Here is a 24055-nt window from a genome sequence, read left to right on the forward strand (position 1 = left end):
CATTATTCCGGCACAACTCTTGATGTCGGGGAGTAGGCGTGTACCAGTGTCTGTTTTGTTGGACTCCGGGGCGACTGGGAATTTCATTGACATCTCGTTGGCAGAAAAGCTAGAAATCCCATGTCTATACAAAAGACAACCAGAACCTGTGAGAGCCATCGATGGGACTGAACTAACCTCGGGTTCCATTACACGCCAGACAGAACCAGTGACGTTGCTGTGCGAGAATGGGCACTCAGAGTCAGTGGTCTTTGACCTTATTGACGCCCCCTCTTTTGGATTGGTGTTGGGAGTTCCCTGGCTTCAGGAACATAATCCTAAGATTGACTGGGTGCAACGTTTGGTGACTCTAGATTCCAGGCATTGCCTTACACATTGTTACAGGGAGGCTGTCGAACGGATACCTCCCTTGTCTTGTGCAGGGGTGGAGGTGATATCGGTTCCCTCTCAGTATTCCGCCTTTCGGGGTGTCTTTGATAAGGTTAAGGCACAGGGTCTCCCTCCTCATCGGTCTTTTGACTGTAAAATCGATTTGATACCTGACGTTCCTCTGCCTTCTTGTCGCATATATGCGCTCTCTGAACCCGAGGAGTTACATCTGAAAGAGTATCTAGAGGAGATGTTGGGGATGGGTTTCATTCGTCCCTCTTGTTCGCCTGTGTCATCGGCGATCTTTTTCATTCCGAAGAAGGAAGGGACGTTGAGGGCATGTGTGGACTACAGGGCTCTAAATAAGGCCACCGTGAAGAATAGGTACCCTCTTCCTCTCATCCCCGTGTTGTTGGACCAGCTCCGCAAAGCAACCATCTTTACCAAACTGGATTTGCGGGGTGCTTACCATCTCATTCGAGTCCGACCCGGGGATGAATGGAAGACGGCGTTTAAGACCAAATTTGGCCTATTCGAGTATTGCGTGATGCCGTTTGGCTTGTGTAACGCGCCAGCGGCCTTCCAATACTTCATTAACGAGGTTCTCCGGGAATATCTGGACAGAAGTGTCATCGTCTATTTGGACGACATATTGATTTTCTCAGAGACGGTGGCAGAACACCATGATCATGTATCTAAGGTGTTACGGAAGTTACAGGACCATCACCTGTACGCCAAACTGGAGAAATGCCAGTTCGACACACAGAAGGTAGAATTCCTGGGGTTTGTCATCACAGCTGAGGGTATTCGAATGGACCCTAGAAAGATAGAGGCTATTATTACCTGGCCCATACCATCTACTGTCAAGCAGATCCAGGCCCTTCTGGGGTTCGCCAATTTCTATCGGCGCTTCATCTCCCAATTCTCTGATGTAGTGTCCCCGCTGACCCGATTGCTAAGGAAGGGGGTTCCCTTTGTCTGGTCCACTGAAGTCCAGGATGCTTTTCAACTTCTGCTGCGATCCTTCACATCTGCTCCTGTTTTGGTGCATCCCGATACTGCCTTACCGTTTTTTGTGGAAACGGATGCTTCATTGTGTGCAGTGGGAGGGGTGTTGTCCCAAAGGGATGCTGAAACGGGTCAGATGCACCCCATTGCCTTTTTTTCTAAGACCCTGTTGCCTGCGGAGCGTAATTACACAGTGGCTGAGAGGGAACTGCTGGCGGTGAAATTGTCTTTTGAGGAGTGGCGTCATTATCTCTGGGGCGCTCGACACACAGTCACGATCTATACTGATCATAAGAATCTTGAATTCTTTCGGTCTGCTCGGGCGTTAACACCTCGCCAGATGCGGTGGGTCTTGTTTTTTAACGAGTATGACTTTGTCATTACTTATCGACCCGCCGCACACCAGATAAAATCTGATGCCCTTTCAAGGATACATGTGGAAGGGAAGGAGGAGGGACGAGTGAAAGAAGACAGACCTATGATCGGTGAAGAGAAGATTGTAGGGGTGGCACACACTGAGGATTTTCCCTCACTTCTCAAGGGGCAATTACGACAATTGGATTTAGCCCCTTGGATGGCTTTGCCCCAGGTTTTGATGCAGGATGGGCTGTTGTATCATGGGAACCGTTTGTTTGTCCCTCCTGCCTTGAGAAAGATGGTCTTGGAGTGGTGTCATTCCTCCTCGCTGGTAGCACATCCAGGGATACAAAAGACGAGGGAGATGTGTTTGCGGTGGTTTTGGTGGGATTCATTGATTAAGGATATACAGTGTTATGTGGCTGCTTGTCCCATTTGTGCCACTAGCAAACCCACCCATAGCATGCCGTCGGGTCTGTTACAGCCCTTAGAGGTCCCTCCTGCTCCTTGGCACACCATTAGTATGGACTTTGTGACGGATTTACCTCCTGTGTCGGGACATACCGCCATAATGGTGGTAGTAGATTTGTTCACAAAGATGGCACACTTCATCCCTTTACTTAAGGTTCCTACTGCCAGGGAGATAGCTTTGGTATTTATGTCATCCATAGTCAGGATCCATGGGTTGCCATCTGCGATTGTTTCTGATAGGGGAGCACAATTTGTGTCTCATTTTTGGACGGAACTGTGTTCTGTGCTGAAGATAGATGTAAGATTGTCATCAGCGTACCACCCGCAGTCAGACTGAACGGACGAACCAGACCATCGAGCAATATTTGAGGTGTCTTGTGTCGTCCTTGTCTTGTGATTGGATGGTGGCTCTTCCTATTGCGGAGTTTGCCTATAATAATAGTCTGCATTCCGCAGTGGGTATGACTCCTTTCTTTTGTTCATTGGGTTACCATCCTAGGGGTTTAGCCATCCAGCCTACAGGGCATGTGCCAGCCATAGACGATATTTGTAGGTCTTTGGGTGGAATATGGGACAGAGCTCGTGAACAGCTACAGGCAACTAAAGTCATCATGAAGGCTCAGGCAGATAAACATAGAGTCCCCGCTCCATCTTATAAGGTGGGTGATCAGGTGTGGCTAGCTTCGCGCAATCTTAGGTTGCAGGGGTCTCGTAAATTGCAGCCTCGGTTTGTGGGACCATTTGCTATTACGCAAGTAATTAATCCTGTGGCCATGAAGCTTGTTTTGCCTGATGACTACAAGGTCCATCCGGTGTTTCATACGTCACTGTTGAAGCCCTATATACCGACAACACAGGTTCTGCCACCACCCCCTCCCTTGTTAATCGATGGGGAAGAGGAATTTGAGGTTCAGGCTATTATGGATTCTAGGCGGAGGAGAGGACGCCTCTTCTACCTTGTGGATTGGAAGGGTTATGCACCTGAAGATCGGACATGGGAGCCGGCGGGTAGTGTGCATGCGCCACGGTTGGTTCGTTTGTTCCATAGACAACACCCCTCTAAACCCCGTCCGGTGGGGAGGACCATTGGGGGGAGATACTGTTAGGAAATAGGGCTAGTCTGTCCTCTATGGCCATACTCCACCATCACATGATCGGCCTTGAAGGGATAAAAGAACCGCCCCTTCCTTAAATCAGTGCTTGGTATCTTTTAGTTTGGGTTCCAGGTGCTGGGTTGTGGTATCTACGTTGAGAGAGAGATTGGTTCACGGGCTCGTGTTCCTTTTCAATTGGATCCCCTCTGTTTCTTTAGTTCTATTTTTGACTTGCCCTTTCCTCTCCCTGGTTATTCCGTTTTTTTCCCTTTATTTAGTGCAGTTTAGGAGAAGTCTGTATCCCACCCCGCCCCCCTCCCTTCCCTCACTTTCCCTCTGTTCCTTCGTAATCCTGAAGATTGAGCTGGTGTGTTTTTGTTGTTCATTTGAGGATAGCTGGGGCTCCAGTTTCCTCGGATATCGGCTCTTCGGAAGGACAGTTAGTAATAATACCGAAAGACGCCAGCTGGCGTGTTAGCTGCGTCGATTCCAAGCAGCGTCCTTTACTTCCGCGTTGTGTGAGGCTGTCCGCCTCTTTGTGTGCTGCTTGGGCGCTTTCAGTCACGCTGGGAAGACAGAGGAGCTGCAGATCCCGGAAGAGGGATACGTTTGTATGTTGTGTCCCCCTTCGTGTTTAAAGACTATAAACACTCGCAAGGACATTAGCTGTTTTTTTTTTTATGCCGAGTTGAATGGCTTTTTCCCCTTAAGAGTCCCCGTTTTGGCAGAAAACGTCCTCGAGTGAATTTCCTTTATCTCCTATCCCTACCTGGAACTGGATGCTCCTACATTAGTGAAATACTTATCATCCTTGCTGCCAAAGACCTCCTGAGGCTAATCCTGTACAATTCACAAGTAAGGAGGTGTCTTATCATTGTATGGTGGAGTGTGGCTATGGGAATAAGGGGTAATCATTGAAGCTGAACACAGAAGTAATTGTGTGTACATTGTTTTGTAGGTACAGAGGCGTGGAGGTGGTGGTTGAGTCTTATTGTCCAGTCCAGTTCAGGGGTGAAGCCTTTTTGACGTCCCTTTCATTTGATTTCCTGTCCCCTGCCCTGGGCTCGGGTGTCCTCTCATGGTTGTCTACCTCATGGGAGGCATTTGAGTCAGGGTAGTGGATTTGGGCATACCTCGTTCCTGCAGTGTCTGGGCCCGTGGAATCCAACACGGCGGTCGTCCGCAGGAACCTAGAGAAGGCTCAGGCAATATACACAGAACAATATAACAAGAGGCGCAGCACCCAGGAAACCAACCTGGAGAAAGGAGAATGGGTGAAAGTCAGACCACCTGTTCAAAAGAAGAAGGGAGATAGCAAATTCACCCCTCCCCTTCGAGTAGTGGAGCCGTATTCCAGATCTGCGCTGCTCAGCGATGGCAAAGTATGGTCTCAAGACCGCATGGCTAAATGCAATCGCGTGGAGAACTGGGATGTGGTGAAAGAGAAGGGGAGAGACACGCCAGGAACAGAAGGAACCGCTAGGAGCCCCACGGGTAATAAGGGAAACATCAGCCAAAGGGAAACCCAGGGGGAGAAGGACAAGGAAGAAAGACAAGGAACAGCACCCCTAGCAGAGTCATAATAAGAGAGGAACAAGAAGATGGTGGTGAAAGCTGTGAGCCAATGCTCTGCCCAGAGACTAAAAGACCGTCACCAGTAAACACCCAGCAGGACTTGCAGACGCGGAGGGGCAGGAGAATCCTGTTGCCCAGGAGGTTTGAGGAGTTTTACATGGAGAGCAAGAAAGACTGTGCAATGTTATAAATTGTAAAAGGGGGAGATGTGGTGTATCGGTCTAGTTTCCCTAGGACCGGCAATGACGCTTCAGGACTTCCGGCGGCAGCCATTTTAGGGATCGGTGCGCTGAATTCAATGAGTGTGGAGAGCCCGTTCCGGCGCTCCCGATGTACTCGAGTTAAAAGTGCAGCGGTTTAACAATAAACCTGCAATTTACATAAACAAGTGTCCTAGCATCTATATAGTTTCCCTTTTGAATTCGTGGGTTCCGTGTTGGCCCTCGTCGCCACTTTTGTTGTAGAGTTCTTTATTGATCAAGCCAGCACATGCTCCTACAGGAGTCGGAGCGTTCACACTCCAGTCAGTTTGGTGATCAGCTGTCAACTGTCAATTCCAGCTGGTGACTGGTATGGTGTCCGTGCAGGGACACTGCTTTGCATAACAGTAACGGTGTCCTGGAAGGGACACTAGCTTTATAATCATAACACGCCGGCACCAGGGATCGAACAGTGAGCCCCCAGATTCCGGAGTCAGTCGCCCTGGCCGCGGAGCCACGCCTCTTCCTCGTATGGTAACTCGACCCGAAAGTATTGTCGCACTTTAGATGAGCATCAGTTACATAAGACAAGGACACATTTTTTTGTAGGCACAGGGAGATCAAATGACTTGCTCAGAATCACAGGATGTGGAGCCGACGCTGAGACTCGAACCTAGTTCACCTGTTCCACAGTCAGCAGCTATACACGTGGTGCTTCGTCCTTTCTTCTTCTATATTTTGCGAAATATCCGTGTTTTAGGCTTTCGAAATCTGGTCACCCTTCTCCCAGAAGTCATGAGAGTGCGTAACCGATTACACCGCCAACCCCTGATAAGTCACCCCACCTCAGGCGAAGCAGATGCGGCGCGCCACAACAAATGACTCACTCAACGTATCTACTTTGCAATTGCTGACACTTTCAGCCAGTCCTGCTGTTTTCGGCAACAACATATCGCATTCTGAATTTAGCAGGGCTTGTGCTAGCACTGCAAGCAGTAAGGGATCCAACATAATAAAATAAAAGCATGAGCGCCTCTTGCTAAAGCCAAGACTGGCTTAGGTACGAAACATGCCAACTTCACAGCGCCAGAGTAGAGCCTGGGGCTCATCTATCTGCAGAGCGCCCTATCTCGTGCCAGAGGTCCCTTCTTCTCGGATCAGTATGCAGCCACATAGTATTATATTCCCTTCAAAAATTCCAGTAGAAATCCCATCCCACGTCCTGAAACCTGGGCGGGCTTTTCCGGTATAGCAAGTACGACCGGTTTCTCCGTGGATTGGCGGGCGTCTTTTTCGAGGCGGGTCCTTTTTTCTAACGAATCGCAGAGCATACCGGGAAGTACAATCTCAAGGTTCTCTTTCAGTACCGCCCCTTAAACTTGTCAATCACTTCGAGGCCCGCCTCCTGGTTACCGCCCTTGTTCATTGCATCTTGAAGTTGGTTGGAGTCGCAGTGTCGGTGGTCGGATGTCCAGGGTCTGTCGGGAGGCGACAGGTACGTGTGACCCCAACACAGGAGCATCTGGCCCCACCCGAGAGAGTTAGTACAGAGGTGGGAGGACGTGAAACAGTGCAACTGACAGGGGCAGATGTGATGCTACCAAGGGAGAAGGGAGGGCAGGCACCGACCTGTAAGAGGCAGGGCTAAAGATGGAAGAAGACGTATGATTTGAAGAAATTGGGGAAGCCTTTTCGGAAAGTGTTGGCGAGAAAGCCTATGCATGGTTAGATAACCTGAGAGTACTGGTTCTGTGAGAGATGCTTAATGTAGGCTGTATCGATGGGGGGCGGGGGCGGGGCGGGGTGCATATTTGGGGAGATGGAATTATTGTAGCGGCAACAAAAGTAGTTCTACTCTGAGAGAGTGATTGCTGGGAGTTAGTGGGAATGAGCTGTATATTAAGTGACAGTAAATAGAGGCTGGAGTTTTAGTTACAGAGAGAGGATGGATATTTTGACAGAGATAGCAGTTGTTATACGGGATGGTGTAAGGCTGGTGTATTTATGTATGCTGTAAGGATGGTATGTGTATGGGATGGTGTTAGGCTGGTGTATGTATGTACGCTGTAAGGATGGTGTGTGTATGGGATGGTGTAGTAAGGCTGGAGTATGTTGTATGTTGTATGCTGTAAGGATGGTGTGTGTATGGGATGGTGTAAGGCTGGTGTATGTATGTATGTATGCTGTAAGGATGGGATGGTGTAAGGTTGGAGTATGTATGTACGCTGTAAGGATGGTGTGTGTATGGGATGGTGTAAGGCTGTATACCAGTGAAACAAACACGAGGGGGATTTACTTAGAGACAAAGTAGGCAGTGAGGGACGGTGGGATTTACCTCCTCCTCCCTACAGATTTTGGGGTCAGGTGGCTTAGGGGACAATATCCTTTAAAGTGGAAGGTGAAGCTTAAACAGTGTCAGACACAGCAGGACTGATGACAGGCTGCACACCGCCAATATCTCATTGGAGCTCTGTAACCAATTCTGGGGAGGCTCTATGGCATCTTTTTTGTTAATTATTTAATTGTCCAGCATCTACTAAATCGTCCTGTTTGTGAAGCCAGGAGCTAGCAGAGTGAAGTAGGGCACGAGATGAGATTTTATGTCGCTGCGTTTGACATTCCAAACAAAAAATCACACGTGTCTGGTGTCAGTTTGATTTACGTTGTGGTGCGTCTATATATTGAACTCAATAAACTAATTGTAATTGACTCACTGGACACAAAGCACCGATCGTTGGTGCTAAATGGAAGAGAGAAAGTTGTCGCCTAACAGTTTCTGAACTAAACTCTATGCGATATTGCTAGATACGCTTGCTTCACATTTAATAACTATAAAGGCTGTATAAATAGAGAACAATGCAAACGGACACATTTTGGGTAACTCGTGGCAACATCAGGCATTCACGAATGATTCACGTTTAAAAACATGTATTTCATTTTATGTGGGACGAAATAGTGGGTACATACTTTAAGGCAGTGGTCTTCAACCACTCTCCGATGTAAAAATAAAAATAAATCATGGGGCCCCTAGAATTAAAACATGTTTTCACTTTATTTTGTCCTGTAAAATTGGCAGTGTTTAAATATGTCTTAACATGTTTAAACACCGCATTTATATTCAATTCTCCTTTCTTGGCTGAAGCCTACCAGACAGTGCAACCGTCTGGTTTGCTTATGACTTCTTGTGGCAATTCTGAAAGCTTCCCTGAGAATGCATTTCGCCCATTGCTTTCTAGTGGCTATGTGATTTGTAACTCACATTCGTTGCTAGTTTTATTTCATTTAGGCTGTCCAGCGTGAGTTTGTGCCTCCTGTGAGCAGCCCTTGTTTAATGTATCCTTCCGAGTACTCACTTTCTGTAAAAATCTTATTCTTATCTTGTCACATTTGATGTGCATTCATTCAGATGTAAAGCTCAAATGTCAGGCTCTGTCTTCCGAGTGAGCTTGGTGTTTACATTTCTTTCTCTGATTTCAAAGTGAGAGAATTTATGTTACCGTCCACCTTGCTAAGTACCTATGTGAGATGAAAGGCTGTAGGATGTCATTTTTTCTAGCACACAATAAAAATGAACTGGGCTGTTATTTCAGAATACATAAAAATTAGGAAAGTAGAAATTAGGTACTTTTTTGTAGTTCTGAAGTTATTGGAAACAAATATTTTAATGCGATCAAAACACATCAGTAAGCTTGTAATGACATTTCCGCACATTATCATTTGTGGGCAGTAATTCAGTATATCTGTGCAAATGTAATGGTCATTTTAATTGGAAATGTGTTATCTGTAATGGCACTGCGCTACCACAGCATGCATGCATGCATACTCCACCCTACACCACTCCACTCTGTGTTCCACTCTACACCATGCCACTTCATTTTATGGCACTCCACTCTACGACATGCCACTCCAAACCCCTCCACACTGACACGTCAGATTACTCCACTGTACGACCCTCCAATCCACACTACTCTACGTCACTCCACCCTGCACCCCTCCCCATAGCTTGCGCCACTCCAATCTACCCCACTCCACCCTACCCCAACCTAATCCGTCCCACTCCAAACTACCCCACTCCATTTCACTACCATCTACCCCATTATTGTCTACCCCACACCACCGAATCTACCTTCTCCTCCTCACGCAATATACCCCACTCCACTCTACTCCACTATGCTCCAATCTACTCCACTGCAATATACCCCACTTAGCTCCAATCTACTCCACTGCAATATACCCCACTTAATCTGCCCAATTCCACTCTACCTCAATCTACCCGACTCCATTCCAGTCTGCACCACCCACCCCAATCTACTCATTCCACTCTACCCTACAACAACCTATCCTACTCCAGTCTACCCTGCTCCACTCCAATCTACCCTAATTTAATCCACCCAGTTTACCGCATTTCACTCCATCTACCCCATTCCACTTTACCCAAATCTACCCCAATACACTGCACACCATTCTACTCTACCCCACTCCAAACGACCTCACTCCAATCTATCTGACTCCAGTCTACCCTACTCCACTCTAATCTTCTGTAATCCACCCAATTTACCCCACTCCAGTCTACCCCACTCCAATCTACCCCAATCCACCCCTCTCCAATCCCACCACTGTACCCCATGCCACTTTGCCCCGCTTCCTCCAGTCTACCCCAGTCCAATATCCTCCACTCCCCACTGTACCCTACTTCAGTCTATCCCACACTAATCAGACCCACTCCATTCCAATCAACCCTACTGTAATGCACTCAATCTGGCCCACTCCAATCGACCCCACTCCACCCTATTCTACCCCACTCCATTCCAATCCGTCCCATTCCACTATATCCCAATCTACCCCTCCCCAATCTACCCTACTCTACTTCATTCTGCCTTACTCCACTCTATCTCATCCACTCCACCCTACTCCATGGTACCCCAAACTACCCCAATTCAATCTACACCACTCCGTTTTACCCGACCCCACCCCACCCCACTCCAGTCTACCCCACTCCAGTCGACCTTACTCTGCCCCACTATAGTTCACCCCACGACAATCTACCCCGCACTTCCCCACTCTACCCCAATCTTCCCCACTCCACCCCACTTCATGCTCTTCCAATTTACCCCATCTACTTCACCTCAATCTACCCTAGTCATATCCATCCACGCCACACCACTAAGTTTTAGCAATGCTGAGCAGCATCCACACTGGTATGCAACATGGCTAAAACACATTGCCAGACCCAATAGCTCTTGCATAGGCAAGACTTATTAGCTTGGCCAGTTTTTGTTGAAAATGCAATACATGATTGCCACCATGCTATTCTGGCCAGGCAGCTCTTTCTACACAGTGTTATTCTTTACACACTGAGTTTGAGGTCTTCTCCATTGGGCACCTACTCCCAGCCATGATATGAATGGCAACATATGTTATTGAACGTGCATTACAGAGTGGCTGCCTGGCACTCTTTTTTTCCACTGAAAAGAAAGCAGTTTTGTCAGCATGATGCTTGTCTTGTCAAGTATGTGGATCGAGGGAGTTAGGGTCATCACATTTTTGGTGGCGTCGAGTCACATTAGTCACTCCATGATATTGAGTGCATCTACACAAGCACATTTGTCAGATGACCCATGAAAAAGATCCGGGAATTATCTCATGTTCCTAGAATCTCGTGGCATGCATAAAATACTCCTTTGTTAGTTTTGTGTTGCGCTAACCCAGCAGCATATGACAGACAGTCATTACTTTATCCTGCTCGGGAAGAATCAAGTAAAAAAAATGCATCCATTCAAACACTCCCAATTTATGTGGGTGATTCCTCATTTAGTGCGCTTAGAATTACGTTATTGTAGGTTTCACCCATGCAAAACTCTATCCAGCCCTAATCAAATTACAGAGCAAATTCGTTTTCCCTAATTATTATCTTTAAATTTCCCTCTTTTTCCAAAATGTTGGTGTCTATGAAAATGAGTGGCTGGGACTAACAAAGGTAGTGTGAGTAATGTTGTAACATGAACTAATGTCACGTAAAGTGATATTACAACCGTACCATGCCATTCACGTTATTGAGAATGAAGGGTTTATTTTTCAATCAAAGCTGAATGATATCTTGTGTTTACAGTGCTTAGAAACAGTTTGGTAGGATACACTATACACAAACACATTATTATAGGTCCATGTAAATATATTTATTATATGGATGTCTCTCTCTGCAGACCAGTGATTATTTCATATGATGCCTTTTGTTCATTTAAAATTTAGTGCACACATATACATATAAACATTGAGTCATAACTCATACCCGCTATGAAATAAAACACAAATTGAGGAAAGTAAAGATGGCCATTAATTTAGAGGCTGTTATCCTTTATTTTTAAAACACCTAAATGATGAAAAGTGGAAGCAAAAAGGCAGGTAAGCTTGGTATTACAGTCAAGATGATTGTTTTTTGTTCACTGGGTGAATAAAATACTTGCAATAACATTTTAAAGAGAAAAATCCGTTGATGCTACTGCTCAGATGACTGGGAGGAGACTTTTCAATTAAGTCAAATGTCATTCCCCATAGGTTGCTCTACCTTTGCTAATCACCACCTTTTAGCACTTTAATCATTTAATTCAGAAAGTAGATGAGCCCGAGAGGAAAGAGTTTCCTAGTTTCTTCTTCAATTGTTGCATCCACTCCCCATGGTTCACAATACAGAAAGGCACATACTCCTTCTATCACAACAGGTCAGGATTAACAGCATGAAAAGATACTGACCACTTTGTTATTCCTGACCGACCCTTAGAGGCTGTAAACACGATCATTAGTTGGGGATGCGTGGATCTCACAGGTCCTTACAACTTGGGTCCCATGCAGTGCATGTTGGGTATTTGTGTAGGTAGGCAATCGATCAGTATAGTGTAGAAGGAAAGAACAGAGAGATGTGGGTGTAAACAAGGGATGGATTTTCTAGGTGTAGTGTGGAATGGTGGGTGTATTTGGGGAGTGACGGCATGAATACAGTGCAACTTTGAATATAAATCTAGGAGAGGACCTGGGGAGATAACTAGGCAGCACAGGGATACGAATAATCCAGGTGGCTGATGATGCACCTCAGATAGCCAACAACTGTGACCCCAGACTGTTCCTCCTCCTAGACCTATAAGCAGCATGCCACCATAGACCATCAAGCCCCTCCTCAACACTCTGTCCCGAAGAATTGCCTATAGCGGCACCGTCCTTTAGCCCGACAAATAAATACTTTCTTGCCCAGAAGAGCCCCTCAAAATGTGTGTCCCTCTGTCTTTTAGTGTACCCCAAAGTGTGCTGTCATCAGTAATCTTCAACATCTACATGGAACTTTCATCAATATGTTAATGACATTCAGCAATTACCAATGACACATTAAAGGTGAATATATTGTTAGAGATTGCGTGGCAACTCTTCTAGAGTCTGTGGATGTAGACCGGGAACAATGCTGGGTTTAAAATGTGAGAGGTGGTCAGATATATTGGTAATTAAACCTCTTTCCCAAGTAACCTCGTTAAAACCCTTTGCATACCTGTAGTTTTGTTCCCTGACTCCTTGTTTTAAAAACATTTTATTTTATACTTTTATATTGCAAAGTAGGTGGTTATTTTTGTATTGTAGACGAAATTACAATTGTTAGTATGAGCAGATATGATATGAGAGAGATGGCCCACATCTTCTTTTTTAACAACAAGTAATGGCACTTTGAACACACGAACAGACTTAAGGATGTGCATTGTACAGTATGTCTATATACGGGGCTGGGGGAAATTGTATAGTGGAGAAACCTCTGGAGCACAGTATGACACACAGGGTTAAACACCAGTAGATATTAAGAACAATCAGTGTTGGTAGTATTTCCCTGCTCAGGCAATGATACATACAGATTGGTGCAAATGAAAATATTTTCCTATAGTATTTTTTTCTTTCTTGATCATGTGCATCTGGTCATTTAATTTTGGAGCGTTGTTATTGAGTCTTCTTGGTATAAAGAGCCAATATTATTTTTAACATTGTAAAGCAGTACTATTAATAATGACGCAGGACTAAAATGTTCGTTTATCCCGGGGCAAAGAGTTTAAGGGGGTCTTGGTGGCCTGTGTTACTCTATGGTCGGATTAATAATGGTTATTTTTTCAAATATAAGTGCTTACGCATAAAGCTGTTGTCACAATGGGACATAAACCTCTTCAAGGGGTCTGTTCTTTTCCAGCTTTTGTATTTTAAAGTCACTGTTTTCTTTTTCTCTTTCTTTTGTTGTGTGTTCTACCCTTTGTTGTACTTGTGCTCTCTAATGTGGCTTCAGAGCGTCCTGTGATTTCTGTTGGTCGGTAAAGTCCCAGCATTCAGTCAAGATTTCCTAGAGTTTCCTTACTTCTCAGACTGCAGTACAATCCTGCTCAGTATGGGCGTTTCTAATTATGACAGTGCTTCTCAAAATGTCTCAGTGCACCAGAAGTCAGCATTTGCAGGACTCGCATAGATCTTTGTGACAACTTTGGAAAGATATTTAAGAAAAGAATTGCTTAAAAGGAACATTGAAATTATATTAATCCATAACAATAACCCATTTAGGATTTGAAGGCATTTTAAGGAGTAGATTACATTTAATAAATTCGAAAAACACTTTTTACGGTTAATTGTGTTGTCTATAGGCATTGTTTCCTTTGTGGTTTTGTGAGTTTTAAAGCCTATTCCGTTTTCAAACAATTTCCCTAGTCCTGTGCATTGGCTCTTCTCTTTGCAACTTCGGCCTGTTGGACCCAAGGCACCTCGTTTTGAAATACTCCTAAATGTTTTTAATTGACTTTTGCCACTTGCGTATTTTTTTACTTTAAGACTTGGAAACGCGAGTGACACCCTAAGGTCCTTCTGCTACTCCCTCTACCTCAACCCCATTTCTCACTCTCTCTCCTGTAATGCCTACTTACCTCTTTGTGAGCTCCTCCCAATCCACACATCACTGCACCCCCAGAATATTTTACACAAAACAGGAAATACTCTCCTCATCCTTTTGCCCCTCTATGGCGGCGTCCCATTCCTATGTTTTGTTTTGTTGCAGTTTTGTATAGCTTGAACTCGACCAGATGGTAGTGGAGAGCTTTACATGAGCACGAGTTACATTACACATGGAAACATTCATTTTATTGTAGGCCTAGGGAGATTAAGGGATTTGCCCAGAATCACAGGATTTTGTGCCAATGCTGAGACTCGAGCCTGGTTCCCCAGTTCCAAAGTCGGCAGCTCTGGCTGTAATGCCACAACTCTCCCTATGTGTGTATATGTGTAGCCATCAGAGGCCTTGCTATAAGGAATAGGGAGTTGTACAGAATGCAGAGTAAGGATAAACAGGAGTACAAAACAAAGTCATCACTTACCATTTAGATACTTCTTGAAGAGGTGAGTCTTATCCTCGTTTTAGGGAGATTGCCAGATCTGTGTCAGGATGGCTGTCCAGATGATGGGGACATAGCGAGAGAAAGCTTGACATCGGCTTTTCTCCTTTTTTTTGTTATTGTTGCTTTTCTTGCCCTCAAGCCTGAAGAATCCACATCATTGGATGTTGTTGAGGCTACTAGATCTTGTTTGTCACATAGTGACATGTTTGAGGTCACACAGCTTTGATTGTAAAGCGCCAGATATCCCCCTTGATGTGGGTAGGCCAATTGTGACCGTTTGATTCCTTAATGTGGGCACTGATTTTTCCTACTTTCTGAGTTGATCGATAAGTTATGAGGCAGGATAGAGTATGATCTTCAGGGCAGTAAGATGACACTTGCATCAATCCAGGTGTAAAAATATTAGTGCTTCGACTGTTGGGAAGGCAGTTTAAGGCAGGGAATGTGCCCTTGCGTATTAAAGTAGGGAGAACTACAATGCATTCTGTGTCTTTAATTTAGTGTGTCTTCAAGCTGAGACTGTAATCAATATGTAATCTGGGAGAGTTGGTACTGTTTAAAAGTTGTGGGTTGAATCCTTGAAGGTTAATTGCAGACAGTCTTGAAAGTATATTTTGTCTTTTTGTCATTAGCAAGCAATAGAAACATTATTTTCAGGAGATTGACACCAGCTTGAATTATGGAGGCCCTTTTTCAGACATTTGGGGTCATTGGTAGATGCTGGGTGTCATTGATATTGATGAAGGTTCCACGTAGATTACTGATGACAGGTTGGAACTTTAGGGTTCAATAGAAGACACAGGGATACATTCAGATTGTGGGGGTTCTTCTGGACAAGATGGTATTTGTTTCTCAGGTGGGGGATTAACTCTTAACCTCTAAGGGAAGGCCATTCATGCAGAGAATGTGTTAAGGGAGCCTTGATGGTCTACTATAGTGCGTAACAGTAGTTCATGAATATACAAAGCTAATACTTGGGGAGAGCCCAGTTAATTAATAAATGTTGTAAATAAAGACAAATCTGTGATATAAGGAAGTTTATTAAACCCCGACAACCTCTGAAGCCACCACTTCTGAAAGAACTCTACAATGACAGTTCCAACTGTCATAACGGAATGTGGAATGTACCAGTGACAAGTGGAGAGGGAAAGGTACTGAGGAACATATTACTATAACCATACATAACAGTAATATGAAGTGATACATGCTTATCATATGATGCCTATGCATGAATATAAAAAAATTACAACAATATATATACTCACATATGCAATATCCATTAACCATAAGTGGACAGCAGAGTACATAAGTAATTTTGTTACACACAGTGCAAGGACTGGTAAGTAACACTTCGCTCAGGGTTCTAACTACAAATCCTTTTCCATCTCATCAAGCATGAGATTACATGCAGGCACACAACCCAACCATCTGCAAATGGTTGAAAGAAATCACAACCATAATCTAGACTTTCATCTTCCTGCTGCTGTGTGAGGCTGTGCATTACATCGGATCCCACGTACAACATTGCCTAAGTTCCTGATCGAGATGATCCTTGCTAAACACTTGGGTTTCCTGCTTGGGCCCCTTACTGGGACCTCCAACCAGCTGCTCGCTCAATCGTTGTCCTCATGATAAAGTTCTGCATGTTAAGAATTGTCATCCCACTGCTTCCTAAGTAGAACGAGGCTGCAGTGCTTGCCTTCAAGAGGAGACCGAGACCCCCTAACCCCAATGATACTAGAAAACACGTTTCTCTTAGATCTCTTTTCTTTCTCCATTTTAATGATTTTGTAGTGTACTCGTGACCTAGAGGTGCTCAAGCGGACTCCCTCTAATGCACCACCCTCATGGGGAGACGACTTGAAGGATCTAATTGCTGGATCTTGGGCAAACTTTATCAATTTGGTGGTTTTATGTTCATTAGTTTGCCTGCGGTAGGTGATACAAAACTTACCATTCATAGAAAAAGGACATCCTAAAATCATTATTGGTGCACTCGTTAACTCCAAATGCAACTAGGTGGTCTTCAATGTTATCAGATTGCTTGCCCCTTATGGTATATTTTGCAAGATTAGCACTAAACGTTAGTAAATTTGACAGTGTCTCAGCAGGTGCACCCACTTATACTAGCTGCGAGTAGTAATCTGATTACATTTACGTATTAGCACATCAATGGAACAGCAAAAGTTTATCTTCAAAACAAAAAATACCACCTGTCATCCTCCTCATAACCTTGGATCAAGCCATCAATGTCCCCTTGTTACTCCATGCTCCTCTCATTTGGAACTACTTGTCAGCAGAAACTACAAAAAGCTACACTTCTGGGCTTTAAAAAAGCACTAAAACATGTTCTTTGAAAAACAATGTCACTTTTTGGACCTTCTCTGCACTATCTTTGCTCTCAGTATGCAGCCTGTGAAAATAATATTTTTAAATATAATCTATGCATCCAGATACAATTTGGTTTGTAGAGCGTGTCTTATAAATCAGTAAATGAGCACATTCTCTGCCCCTTAAAGGACTGCCCCTGTAGAGACTCTTTTCTCAAAAACTGATTCCCATGCAACTTGTATTTCGGTTTCGGCTCGTAACAAGACTCCTTTATCTATCCCACTTATTCATACTCCTTTTTTAGGTCGAGCATTCGAGACCTCTTGTATATACTTTAGTATATACTTATACGTGTATGTACTTTGTGGGGTCTGGGAATCAGCCCTAGGACTTGTCTGCTTCCGCTTAGAGATTTTTTCTGTTCAACTGCCTCTATTTAACTGTCTTGATAAAAAAACAACCAGTAGAGGTCCGTAAAATACCAGAATTGCTTTCTGCTGAGGGACTTGCCTTTTAATTTTCTGGAAACTGCCGCTATTTAACTTTCTTGATAGAAAACGACCAGCAGAGGTCAGTAAAATACCAGAATCACTTTAGCATTCTCTAAATTTCAGTCCATAGAAATTGTCTTCAACGAGTACCCATAGACAATATTTTTTCCAAATCTTGTATTTTGTGATATGACCACTGAAGAACCTGATTTTATATTAAAAACGGAGCTTTAGACTATACCATTTCCCGCTGAAAGGCAATATTTCTCTCCATGTGTTCCCATACTGGCGTGTTACTTTCACTCCATGTTAAAGAACAGTAGATGTTTCAGCACCCAGGCTAATGTGCTACATAGCTAAATACATGTAAGGTCCCGAAGGGGAGACTGATTGCATTGCAAATGCTTGTTTATTACCGAGATGCCCTCTTCCTACTACTAGCAACCTCTTCATTAACTCATTTAAAGAACTAAGAGCCAGATGTGCAATTTACTGGTCGCAATTTGCGATGCGTATTTTTGCAACCAGTAAGGAATTTTAAAAACTGACATATGCACTAATAGATCGGTTCTTAAAATTCTGAATCGTAGGGAGACACAATCCGACCGACTTCATGAATATTCATGTTGTAGGTCGCAAATTTCTACTTACTATGATGGGAGTCCATCATAGGCATGATGGCCTGCTGGGGTTAGCAGACCAGCATGTCTCTGATTGCCTTTCACTAAAGTAAACTTTTTATTAAAATGCATCGAAATCACTACTGAGGTCAAGTGTTCCCCACTACTGGAAGTTATGAGGGCCAAACTCTCTCCCTCATTAACCTATGTTAGGGGCATTTTACTGGGCTGGGACAACAGTTTGCAGAATAAACTTGTTATAAAGATATACAAATGTGTTTTCCGGCTCCCGAAGTCCTCATCTGCCAACCAGATTAGGCTGGAATTTGGCCCCCCCTGATCAACCTGTGTCACGAGCTACTGTTGCCCGGACACGCAGCCTAGAGGCATTGTTATTGTCTGCAATTATTTCCAGCTGGTCAAGTGAAGCACATATTCGGTTCCTTGAGGATTGCCAGCAATTATTGCATGTGAAATATCTCTGGGTCAGTAACCCTAGCCAATTAACCTTTAAAACGTGCATCAGAAAATGTGTTTGCTTTGGCCATTCGATTCAGACCGAGCACTCCTCGCCAAACGTAGACACGCATGGGCAGTCATCAACAGGTTCTAGCCAGCCACCCCAGCATCATATCACACCTGCATGTCTGCTGTTCATCTGAAGGCAAGATTCATGGGCCTTAGGTTAGGGGAGAGCCCCCCACAGCCCACCCACCTGTCCACCAGGACATTCTTTTAATGATTGGTCAGTTATATAACTGTGCCTGCATTTACCAATTGTTTTCTCTAGTTGATGCACACAACAACAAACTTTCCTTGAGTGACGTAAATTCGATGCCGACTGCTTCAAGGAACACCTGTTGCCACCCTTGTTGAGCAATGTATGCCATATATGAATCATTAGCATTTTATCGAATCATCCTGCTGCTACTAATAAATAATTTTCTGCTACACCTGTTGAACTAGCACCTGCGCGACATTTTGCGTGCACTCGGAGATCACTCTGGTATTTCTTAAAGTGATTATACTGTCTTTAATATGCATGTATCTGTTCCTTGTTTTAATAATTATAACAGTTTTAAATAATAACACTCAAATGTTGACTGCACTGTGTAGTAACGAGGTCCACACGTTGTTGAGTTCAATATAATTTAATAAGTTCAATTTCTCATGGGTGCTCCCTGCTTGACAGGATCGTAATTCCCCAACATTCTACAGCTGCCTTCAAGTGACAGCACGGGTCAAACCAACGGGAGAGAAGCGGGAGGGGGGGAAGCAGGGAGAAGAGGGAGGAACCAAGTGACAAGTTACAACACATCATCCTCCCTAGGGAGACAATGGGGAAAAGGCAGGAGGCATGAGAAAAGAGGAGCGGAGTGGATAGAAGAGAGAGAGCGAGAGAGAGAAGGAGAAAAAGAAGAAGAGAGAAAGACAGAAACAGGAAAAGAGAAGAAAGCTGCGACTACACAAAGAGGCCTAAAAGCGGGTCCTGCAAGGAAGACCGCAGCCCCTGTACGAACCTGGGACATAGAGAAAGGTGAACCAAAGGCCTCTGCCAAAGTTTTGGCAGAGAGCCACTTTAAATCAGAAGACAGTCTGTGTGAGAGCGGGGTGGAGGAAATCAGGAACAGGGAAGAATCCTGAGCTTCTAACTACTCTTCCCCACCCTTACCTATCAACCGTGAGAAGACAATGAATCCCCAGGATATCCCGGTAGATCTGATAGTGAAGGGTAAAGCGTGAGATGAAGACCCAAAATATCCGTCCACCCCGGGCCCCTAAAATACTAACAAGAAACAGTAAGGCTTAAAACTACTAATGATACGTGTGTCTGTCCTCAAAGAACTAATGTAGACACTGGTAGAACATAACTACCCCTTCATCATGTCCCGGGGGACAACACTTCAGGCTTCTAGATAAACTCAGTTAATATTTCACATGTGGTACTACAGTAAACAAGGGTTATTAGTTCTGTGATGGCCAACCCGAAGTCAAAGTTATAATAATCCTCAGTTCCAATATTACCCAGGAGGGTTGCTGTTAAAGATGGTTATAAGTTCTGTGATGGCCACTCATAAGTCCAGGCCATAACCAAGGTGGAAAACAGATATCCCTGGCGGATGCTGCAGAGTAAATGATTCCTAGAATACCTGCTTTTCCGCTATGCCAGTAAGCCACCAGTCAGTTCCTAAGTTTTACCTCGAGGAGGAGCGTTGCACCTTGTGGTGTGCCTCTTAACTTCCTCCACAGTCTCCTCTAAGCTTCCCAAACACCAGGGAAGAATTTACAATTATGCTCAAGGCTACTCTCCCACGTATCTTCACTTTCCTTGCAGGTGAGAGATCAAAACTTTAAGACCTTCTCCTTGGGTAGTTTCCTGGACCAGATCGCACTGCGTCTGCGCCTAGTAACCACGCAGACCTCATACACCTTATCACAGTCGTTGTCTGGTCTAGACCATCCTCCCCCTTCGGATCTCTTTCCATACTCAGCACCTGAACCTCTGGTCATGGGTTCACACCATGTAACTTCATGCCACTCTCTCCAAAAGTTGTGTCGAATAGGCTTACACTTTTCCTCCTTAAGTCTTTTAGTTGGAGTAACTTTACATTTTCCATTACTACCAAACTCATTTTCATTTTTTCTAACTTCTTCACTTTCTTCCTTCACAGATTTCATGCTTATATTTTCCCTCCTTTCAAGTCCTTTATAAATACCATGTTTGACTTTGAGTTTGTCCATAACTACCTTTTTTCTCCATTCCACTCTCCAAGCAGTTCCTTTCCATGCCCCCTCACCCTCATATGGTGGTTTTCTTTCTTTTAACCGCTCAAACCAAGCTAATTGTGTACTGTTGATTTTCACCAGATCACTACCAAGTTCATTGCTTTTTAGATATATCATCCATCTTAATGCCTTTTGTTCCACCCCTCTCAGATGGGAGAGTTGATTTTCTGTGTTGTACATCTTTTCCTTTGTACTTCTTTTCCTGTGTGACACAGAGTCCGCGACCCTAATTATTTCACTTCCTCCAAAGTTGATAGTACACACAGGGTTAACTTTACTCATGTTCATCTCCACTTTTTCATCCTCGTCATCCCTGATAACTTCATATCTTTGTACATCACGAGACATCACTTGCATAAAATGATCCCTAATACCTTCCATAACTTCTTCACTTACATTCCTTCCAGCTCCCTCTTGGTCATTCTTTTCAATGTTAATGTAGACCTCTTCACCTCCTGCTCCCAATCTGTTCAACACTATTTCCACCTTATCACTGGGGAGTAATGATTGTTCCTCATTTTCTATAATATCTAACAAATTACGAAAATCTTCCTTCCACTTTTCCTTTGTATTTGTAGTAATACCATCCCTTCCAAAAAATGGCTCCAGTGGCGATGAGTTATACCTCTTGTTTATTTCCATGTTAATTCCACTGTATAACCAGATGAATAGAACACAACAAGAAAATTTCTATGGGTACTATGTTACTGGCGATACACGCAATAGGTGAAAAGAGATGGGAAGCTAAATACTCTTTAATCCACCCAGTGCGATGGCGTGATTGCTCCGGAGCACAGTTGTCATTCACCTTAATCAGCTCCAAAAGTAGATTACTCAAAAACTGCTTTGCGCCATTACTCGTGTGAGCTGACAACAGGTAAATTTCACAGTTAGGTTCATCACACGTTTTTTCCTTTTCCTTTATCCCTAGAAAGTGGCTATTTTATACTTCTTGACGCTTGTAAAATCAAAATTCTTTTCAATCGTAAGTGACAGTTCTTAAGAAATGCGCTTCACCTCACAGCGCGCTGCCTCAGATCAATTTCCTACGCTGCACCAGGGGTTTGTTGTACACCCTGTTATTCTCACTGTTTTCATGAAATGCACATCACCTCACGGCGCGCTGCCTCAGATAGCTTATATACGCTGCACCAGGGGTTTGCTGTACACCCTGTTATTCTCACTGTTTTCATGAAATGCACATCACCTCACGGCGCGCTGCCTCAGATAGCTTATATACGCTGCACCAGGGGTTTGCTGTACACCCTGTTATTCTCACTGTTTTCATGAAATGCACATCACCTCACGGCGCGCTGCCTCAGATAGCTTATATACGCTGCACCAGGGGTTTGCTGTACACCCTGTTATTCTCAATTTCTTCACGCAGCACAAGAACGCCTCCTTAGATCTGTTTCAAACGCGGGAGCAGGGGTTTGAAGCACACCCTGTCCCGCTCCCGTCTCCTCACACGGTTTCAATGGCTTCCCACACGCACTTGCACCACTCTTGTGTTTTTACAACTGGGGTACAGCCTTCGGGAGTTTTTTTTTTTTTTTTTCTTAAACGCTTATACCAACATGCTCGTTACACAGAGGCTGTTCCTTACTCGCATCCGACAATACTTTGTTTAGAAAAAATTAGCTTACAAATGCAGTCCTTCACTCATGCTTAAATAGCTTGACGCACTGCCTCGGGTCAGTTTCCACTGCGATGTCAGGGATTTGACACGGTTCCCTGCTCAGAACACTTCACCTCCGACAGCTTCAAAAGTCTAATCTCCTTGACTTGCGCTGAACCCCTTGTTCTCCAACCTGAGTCTTGCTTTCCTGCACCATAAGAATATCAAGGGAATACCAAGGTAAAACCTGATATTACTTTCACTTTTTTTTTCTTTCCCAGTCCGAGTAATAATACTTTCCGACTCCTTCTCATATCATTTCTCCTATGGGATTCACTGCACCCCAAATCAAAAATTAATACATTAGGTTGAACTCACACTTGTAACAGCCATCATACATCTTGGCACCTCATATCAACGATTCCTCACGTGGGTAGTTCACCAATATGCCGTTCTTTACTCCTTTCAAATTACGACCAGCCTCCTTTCACCTCAGAAAATAACCGGCTCTTCACGCAGGAACACTCGCTTTAATGCTTAAAATGGCTAGACGGTGGCAGTGCCGTCCCAGGTTTGCACTGTATATTTGAGGAGAATTTCGTAAAATGTGACAGAATTTTTGCTGCAATCATGAAAACTGAGGAGAGTTAAATTTTGAACGCAAAATTCGCCGACACACCTCAATATCACTTGCGGAAACAGAGGACACTTGGTACCCTTGCCTTGCTCATTCATCAAATCCGTCACCAAGGCTCAATTTGCAAAGTTCACAAAACGGCGTAAACGATTCTGAATCTGTTCCCCGCTCCGCTCAGCTCTCTTCACTAAGCTGAAACTGCTCACCTCGTGAACTGTCACAATTAACTTGGCTCTTGCTCCTCTCACCATTTCATTTCCACACGGACTTTCGCCTCTTTCCGAGCTCGTTTTTCCAAGTCAGTCACCCAGGCTCATATTTTCAACTTCCAAGCGCGGCGATGGCGAGCTCTCCTCATGAGCTTAAGCTGCCCAACTCATGAACATTAGCCTCCTCCGAAGCTCATAAACTCGGGTCTTACACCTCTTCTCTATCACAATTACAAGAGCGCCCGAGATAAATCATCGAATCATTTCTTTTTCCTCGTTCAAGCTCTCAAATTCCAGGGGAGAGCACCCCACTGACCCTGGCTCAGCTCCGTTTCCGTCGTCGCCAAAATGTAGTAACGAGGTCCACACGTTGTTGAGTTCAATATAATTTAATAAGTTCAATTTCTCATGTGTGCTCCCTGCTTGACAGGATCGTAATTCCCCAACATTCTACAGCTGCCTTCAAGTGACAGCACGGGTCAAACCAACGGGAGAGAAGCGGGAGGGGGGGAAGCAGGGAGAAGAGGGAGGAACCAAGTGACAAGTTACAACACACTGTTTCCATACGTGCACTGCGTTTCAATGTTTTTTAATAATTATATTCGTTTTAAATAACTACAATAAAGAAATGGTATAAAAGTGCAGCTCGCTTTCCTTAAAGCCTCTGCCTACTCACAACAACATTTATTTAATATTCACAATGAAGAAGGGGTCCCCAATGGACACTGTCTCTTTGATGAATGTATTACTACCCCGAGTTCGGAGTCGGTGACGTTTCAATGGTTTCCGACCGCTATTTTTGTCCTAAACTATTGATTCAAATGGATACAAATTGTTATTTGGAAAAGACCCCAGAAGCGGGCCCTTCCTAATAGCGATTCCTTAAC

General features: G+C 44.3%; 1 protein-coding gene across 1 annotated transcript in view; it reads left to right on the forward strand.

The window, feature by feature from the left end:
* The first annotated feature begins 6476 nt into the window (after window positions 1-6476).
* The window catches only part of SLC75A1 (solute carrier family 75 member 1), a 182601-nt gene continuing 165022 nt past the window's right edge, over window positions 6477-24055 (forward strand). Inside the window, exon 1 of the mRNA XM_078678564.1 lies at window positions 6477-6569. The gene's annotated coding sequence lies outside the window, so the exon portion shown is untranslated. The remainder of the gene's footprint in view (window positions 6570-24055) is intronic.

The sequence above is a fragment of the Lissotriton helveticus genome, chromosome 2_2 (assembly GCF_964261635.1).
Source record: "Lissotriton helveticus chromosome 2_2, aLisHel1.1, whole genome shotgun sequence".
Taxonomy (NCBI): domain Eukaryota; kingdom Metazoa; phylum Chordata; class Amphibia; order Caudata; family Salamandridae; genus Lissotriton; species Lissotriton helveticus.